Source organism: Neopsephotus bourkii, unplaced genomic scaffold (assembly GCF_033783945.1).
Source record: "Neopsephotus bourkii isolate Nb327-2 ecotype Australia unplaced genomic scaffold, CSIRO-AGI_Nbou_v1 NB_533, whole genome shotgun sequence".
Taxonomy (NCBI): Eukaryota; Metazoa; Chordata; class Aves; order Psittaciformes; family Psittacidae; genus Neopsephotus; species Neopsephotus bourkii.
In genome coordinates this window covers 24,988-32,575 of record NW_026901034.1, presented here as the reverse complement: position 1 = coordinate 32,575, position 7,588 = coordinate 24,988, and positions in this window count along the sequence as shown.

The following is a 7,588-nucleotide window of genomic DNA, read 5'->3' as shown; positions in this document are numbered from 1 at the left end:
GAGCAATTATCAGCAGAAGACAAAAAGAGGTTACTACTGGGGAAAAATACTTAATAGACTGATACGGATGCAAGTCATTCTGGCATAAGCAAGTGAACTACACAGCTACTGATCAAGCTTTATTTACTCAAGATGAGGTTACTGGAAATATGTAATATACCACAATTATACATGCAAAATACATCAGTATCTATCTGAAATAACTGCAGGATGTTTTGCAATTTACAGTAATCATTTCACTGCAGCGTTTAACCTTTACCTAAGATAAAAAGTTATTCTGTGGACCATATGTAGAAGTAGTTCTTCCCTGTGAGGGTGGTGAGACACTGGCACAGGTTGCCCAGAGAAGCTGTGGCTGCCCCATCCCTGGAAGTGTTCAAGGCCAGGTTCGATGGGGCTTGGAGCAACCTGGTCTAGTGGAAGGTGTCCCTGTCCGTGGGAGGGGGTTGGAACTAGATGAGCTTAATGCCCCTTCCAACCCAAAACACTCTATGATTCTATGGTTTATGCATTAGCACTGAAGCAAAATCGGAAACAAAAGATTTCCGATAAAATGTTACATTTTAAGGATTTTTTCAAGAAAAATTTCAGTTCTTTGAACATGGATTCATTCTCCTCAAGGGAAGAATGCACTTTTATCTGTTAACACATTCAGTATGAATAAAATAGGTGAAGCAAAAGTCATTATTGTCCAACAGTAGAAGGTTAATTTAGATTAAGTTTAAGAAAGAGAAGCTACTTAATATGATAAACATAAAGAGATATAATTAAGGCACATTTTTATAAGCATGTGTTCTGAACAAGAAGGTTTTGATTTGGAGAAAACACCAGGAACAAACTTGCCAACAAAGTTTTCAAGCTGACAAGCAGGTATTCTTTATTGTGGCGCCAGGAGACACGGGGGATAGCTCCTCATAACGTGTGTCCCACATTTGCCACACAAGCCGTCCTTTTATAGTCCCTGGGCACACATACATATTCATGAGGCTACGTATGGATTACATAATTTTCCAGAAAGTTCCCCGCATGCGTACAGAATTGTGGTGGTGGTCTCTGAGGGTTGTTTACTTCTTCCAACAATCTTCATCACTTCTGGCAGCCTTTGAAGCACGTGCAGTAGATGCTCATACCAGTTGTCGTGGTTTAACCCCAGCCAGACAGCTTGTTCACCCACTCCCCCCCCCCTCCCCCCTTGCCCTCCCCTACTCCTGGAGGGACGGAGAGGAGAATCAGAAAGAATGCAACTCCCACGGGTTGAGATAAGAACAGTTTAGTAACTAAGGTATAACACAAATCACTACTGCTACCACCAATAATAGTAATGATAAAGGAAATAACAAGGGAAGAGAATACAACACCTCATCACCAGCCGACCGATAACTCGCCCCCCAGCCCGACCAAGCACCGACCGATACCTCCTCCAACCCTGCAGTCCACTTAGCCCTTCCGGGTAACTCCCAGTTACCTCCTGGGCATGACGTGCTGTGGTATGGAATACTTCTTTGGTCAGTTTGGGTCAGGTGTCCTGTCTCTGCTTCCTCCCGGCTTCCCTCCTCCCTGGCAGAGCATGAGGCTCACAAAGTCCTTGGCCAAACCAAAACATCATTTTTATCAGCTCTGTTCCCAGCCCGAAAGTCAAAACACAGCACTGCACCAGCTACCAAGAAAGAGAAAAATGACTGCTACTGCTAAACCCAGGACATTATCCACCCCTTATTCCATACCATTCACGTCATGCTCAGATCCTACATTTTCAATATACCATCACTCTTATCTAAGTGCACTCTCATCGTAGTGCATTAGCCAGTCCCTATAAAGCTGATGAGTCCATCTGGTCCATGATGCCAGGCTCCATCTCTTGTAACAGTCTTTCAGAGCACGACAGGATGTGTGCAGTGTTCACACTTGTGAATAGCCTGGGCAATAGTGTCCATTGCTAAGTCCACCCCTCGATCATGAGTCCCTCTTTATGTTGCATCTCTGCTCTGATGGCCTTAAGGGTCATGGGCCCACCAGGCTCAAAATAATTCACTGTCCCCTTCAGCAGTTTCTGCAGCTTGTTGCTGGGGACTCCATACAGCTGCCTTCCATCTCCAATGCTTCCAAAGCACTGGAGGGGCCCAGTGGACTAGATACTTGCCCATACTGTCCCACATGCCCTGCCACTCATGGCTGTCCAGCCTTGGGGGAAACCTCTTGGTCCTCCCATATTGTTGTCTAACCCCAGACAAGACCCAGACCTGACTCTGCTTCACTTTTGAGATCAGACAAAATGGTGGTGGGTAAAACACACTCTGTGTGTGTGCCAACATGCTGATCCCCATCACAATCAGCAGGCAGGTCCCAAGGGTACCCAAAGGCCATTCAAAACCTTCAGAACTCTCAAACGATGCTGCTGTACTTGTCACTGGGGCTGGTGTAGCTGCTGTGCTTGCCGGCTCTCCCACCACCAGCTTCTCTTTTCCTGAGTCCAGCTCTTCCTCCTCTGCCTTGCTGGGAAATGCTGCGGGGTCTCCTGCGTCCTCCTGGGGCTCGGCGGGCGGCTTCCGGGGAATGCTCTCGGCCGTCGCGGGGCTGGGCTCGGCCGCGGGGCTCGGCTCCTCTGCGGGGCTCGGCTCCTCCGCCGCCTTCTCCCGCTGCTCGGCAGCCGCCTCCTCCCGCTCCTCGACCGCCCCGACCTCCTCCACCGGCAGCCGTCCCCTTGCGGCCTCCGGTCCCGCTCCCGCTTGGTCCCCGGGGCCGCTCTCCCGGGCCGCTTCAGCAGCCGCCGGCTCCCGGGGCCGCCCCCCCTCGGCTCCCCAGAGCCTCACGCAGACGGAGGCGAGGGCGAGGGCCAGGACGGTGAGGAGCAGCCGGACGGCCAGGGACCAGTCCACGGCCACGTCCGTCCCGCCCTGCTGCTGGAGCCCGCCCGTATTACAAGTCATTGCCATAAAGTACAGTGAGACAGGAACCTTAGCCCAAGCCCCACACTTGATAAACACTAACACAGCAAATACCGGCTCTAAGTAAGTTACAACATTCTGAAGCTGTGAGATCAAGAGGAACAACTCTGAGAGCCAATAAATCAGCATTGTGACGGTGCTATAATCGTCAGATCTGTCGTTATCTCAACCCCTTTGGCCCCACGTTGGGCGCCAAAAAGAACTGTCGTGGTTTAACCCCAGCCAGACAGCTTTCACTCACTCCCCCCCCCTTCTTGCCCTCCCCCTACTCCTGGAGGGACGGAGAGGAGAATCAAAAAGAATGCAACTCCCACGGGTTGAGATAAGAACAGTTTAGTAACTAAGGTATAACACAAATCACTACTGCTACCACCAATAATAGTAATGATAAAGGAAATAACAAGGGAAGAGAATACAAGACCTCGTCACCAGGTGACCGATAACTCGCGCCCCCAGCCCAACCAAGCACTGACTGATACCTCCTCCAACCCTGCAGTCCACTTAGCCCTTCCGGGTAACTCTCCGGTACCTCCTGGGCATGACATGCTGTGGTATGGAATACCTCTTTGGTCAGTTTGGGTCAGGTGTCCTGTCTCTGCTTCCTCCCGGCTTCCCTTCCTCCCTGGCAGAGCATGAGGCTCACAAAGTCCTTGGCCAAACCAAAACATCATTGTTATCAGCTCTGTTCCCAGCCCGAAAGTCAAAACACAGCACTGCACCAGCTACCAAGAAAGAGAAAAATGACTGCTACTGCTAAACCCAGGACACCAGTTTAATTGGTTCGTTAGCACCAGAGACATAATAATTCTCCTATCCTCCTACCTATCAGTTAGTTTAACTGTAGCCCATCCTGGATACCTGCCATTCCCAGATACTCCTTATCCCTGTGTCTTGTTCTTCTAGACTGTTTTTCTTACAACTATGTCAACTATAACGGTTTATCTTGTGAGAATTCTCAGTATGTTCTCTGGCTGTACTTTATGTATCATGCACCTCAGTAATTTTCCATTGCTCCTGTTACAAAGCCATCAAACTTAACATTACTCAAAACTAATTCTAAAGGTTTCTATATTCCATTTTGTGATTTTGTGCCCCTTTGTCTCAGTTTCAAGAGTATTCACCTGAGATAAAGCTAGTATTTGAATATTTCTAAGTAGCAATGAGTTTTGCTTGAGGAAAGCCACCTGAAACATTAAAATACACATTTTACTATTATATGATATATGCATTTTAAGCAAGTAAGATTGATGCTAACATAAAAGTCCTAAAAAAAAACCCCAACCCCCCAAAGGAGTGTATCACTATTGTTAGCAACAAAATTTATGCTACTTCATAACTTCTAAAAATTACAATGACTATAACCTCACTCTTTCAAACTTGATCTTTTGAGTGTAAGCTTTAAGGAGCAATAACCTAAAGCATAAGTATTAGATTATTACAATTTAAGTATATACATGTTCACCAGTTTAGAAAATAAGCTTTGGAAAATTACAAAATTGATTACTTTTGCTTGCACTGCCTAAAATAATGAACTATTCTAATCTTTTTTTTTTCCTAAATAAAAACCTGTATTGCATTTCTAATTTAACAGTAATTTAGAACTGCCAAAAAGATGCATTTTGTAAGGTTTTCAAATGCCCTTTCTGGTACCAACTTAGTCTGATCAGCAGCTTTTCTTCATTTTTTGAATCCTTCAGAAAGGGAAACTCAAAACAGGAAGAGTGCATATATAAAAACATTAAACAGTGACCTCCTGAGGTTCCTACAACAAAAATTTTTAAGTAGAAAACCTACACCATTACTTAGCAGCAGCTATTTCTGTAGTTTAGCAGACTACAAGCACTATACTGGGTGTGTAAGGAGCAAACGAAGCCGTGCTTTTAGCATGCCAAGAGGCAGAAATACTGAAATGTAACAAACTCACAATTCTACTAGTATAAACATTCAGTCAACATTCAAGAACTGTCAAGACTACACTACAAGAACTAAAATACTTTTTATATAACCCGTGACACAATCATTGAATTATAATTGTTAATGATGATTTAGAACTTTTCTTACCTCAGATTAAACCCTAAAGGGTTTCTGAAAATGTCTGCACTATATTATGCATTAGGAATATGGTTTATTTGCTTTAAAATATGCCATGAGAGAGCATACTGGCAAAAAGGCTATTTTGTCAGTACTGTTTATTTCTGCCTTAGCTACTTTCCTTGCTTTTATACCAGATCAGTTCACATCCATACAAATACTTATGAAAAGACTATGTAAAAAAAGTGCCTCCCTAAGCTAACCTGAGGCGCAGTGGTTTTATTTGGTTAAAGGGGTTTAAAGTTTAGTTAAACTCAGATTCCAGCTGTAATGCTACAGTATTATTTGATTTTCTATTCTACAAATTTTTTTAAATGTTGTTTATCTGAAACTCTTCCTTAATGTTCAAACACACTCAAAATTAAAGCAAGTTTGCATCTAAAATAATATCCTACCTTGCTAAGCTTTAAAGTTTTTTCCTTCTTCTTCCAGAATTTTTTTAAGTGTTTTTAGTGACTAAAACTATTACTAATTTACTTCAGCGTTATTAATTGAGATTTTGTATTTGCTACCAAAGCAATGTAATTTGAAAGCCAATTATCACATTGTCGTGGTTTAACCCAAAGCCAGACAGCTTGTTACCCACTCCCCCCCTTCTTGCGCTCCCCCTACTCCTGGGGGAACGGAGAGGAGAATCAAAAAGAAATGCAACTCCCACAGGTTGAGATAAGAACAGTTTAGTAACTAAGGTATAACACAAATCACTACTGCTACCACCAATAATAGTAATGATAAAGGAAATAACAAGGGAAGAGAATACAACACCCCATCACCAGCCGACCGATAACTCGCCCCCCTCAGCCTGACCAAGCACCGACCGATACCTCCTCCAACCCTGCCGTCCACCTAGTCCTTCTGGCTCACTCCCAGTTACATCCTGGGCATGATGTGCTGTGGTATGGAATACCTCTTTGGTCAGTTTGGGTCAGGTGTCCTGTCTCTGCTTCCTCCCGGCTCCCCTCCTCCCTGGCAGAGCATGAGGCCCACAAAGTCCTTGGCCAAACCAAAACATCATTGTTTTTCAGCTCTGTTCCCAGCTGAAAGTCAAAACACAGCCCTGCACCAGCTACCAAGAAAGAGAAAAATGACTGCTACTGCTAAAACCAGGACACACATGCAAATTTGACCAAAATGAACAAATACTATGTACTAGCATTACTGAATGTATTTCATACAGTACATGTCTAAACTATTCTTCAGGCATAATCCATTTAAATTTGCAAAGCCCCCCCCCCCCAAAAAAGAAAGGGAGGGGGGAACAATGAGACACATTTAAAGCACGTATGCTATCATGCATTAAAAAAAGCCCCCAAACAGCATTTATAAGTTCACACTCATACAGCTCAAGCTTCAGTGCAGCAGCTAAATCATTTTAACACTCAAAGAACAAAAACATGCAAAGAGCAGCAAGTTCTTCAAAAACCACCCCTCCTACAAGCAAACAAAACCCCAAAACCTCAGAAACAAAGCACAAACCACCACAAAACTCCCATCCAAACTATTATCCAATATCCAATTTTGCAATGCAAAGGAGAGAAACTAAATCTATACAAAGGCTGTTATGGCTTACTTTTGTTTTGCAGGCTCATTATGCAGCACTTGAAAAAATGGAAAAGTGCAGCTTCACCTCTGACCAGCAGATTTAAAAATTTCTCCATTTTCCTTTATCATCATGGGATACTCTTTAGGCAATATAAACGAAAGACTTGCCACTTTCAGATGAACACAAGATCAAAATGTACCAGTTAGGGCTACACATTCACAGTACATAAGAAAATACACATGGAAAGAAAAGTAGAATTAACAAGGGTTTATTCACAGGAATACATGTAAGTATAGAGGGAAAAATGACCAAACCCAAAACAACCAAAAAAAACCCCAGAACATCAACAGAAAAGCTAAACAAATGAAATGAAGAGGATCCAAACCAGCTTTCACTCTGTAGCTTTAAACTTTTACCCTTGTGCATTTAGCTACATCACAAAGGGCTATCAACATGTGCTAATACATTGTAGATACCGTACATTACATCCGTTAAACATCCCTAAGATCATGCTGTGAACAGAAAGCATAAAAGGTAATATGCTGAGTGGGAATACACACAAATATAGCAATCATGTCACTGACTTCTACAACTGTCTTTATGTATCAGCTAACATTTATGTAGCCTTTAATGGGTCTTACCATGTCACTCTTTTAGAGATTCTGCTAAAAATCACTAGCATATAAGCATGCAGAAAGCACATCACACTGATAGCACAGAGGCAAATATCTTGCACAGTTATATCAGTTTTCCACATTGTGCAGGTTACACACAATACAATATCAATCTTAATCTTAACAGATCCTAGAAAAGTGTTTCAAGGCCTAATTGTTAACTACAGTACTTTATATTCTTAATAAAAATAAGATCCACAGAATCTCAGAAAAGGAATTTTAAATGCAGGGCTATACTGAATTGGTAAACTGCAACACAAGACTGGCACAACATAGGTAAATGTATACCAATTTCACTCGTATGTGATGCAAGAATTCTACTTTACCACTAATTT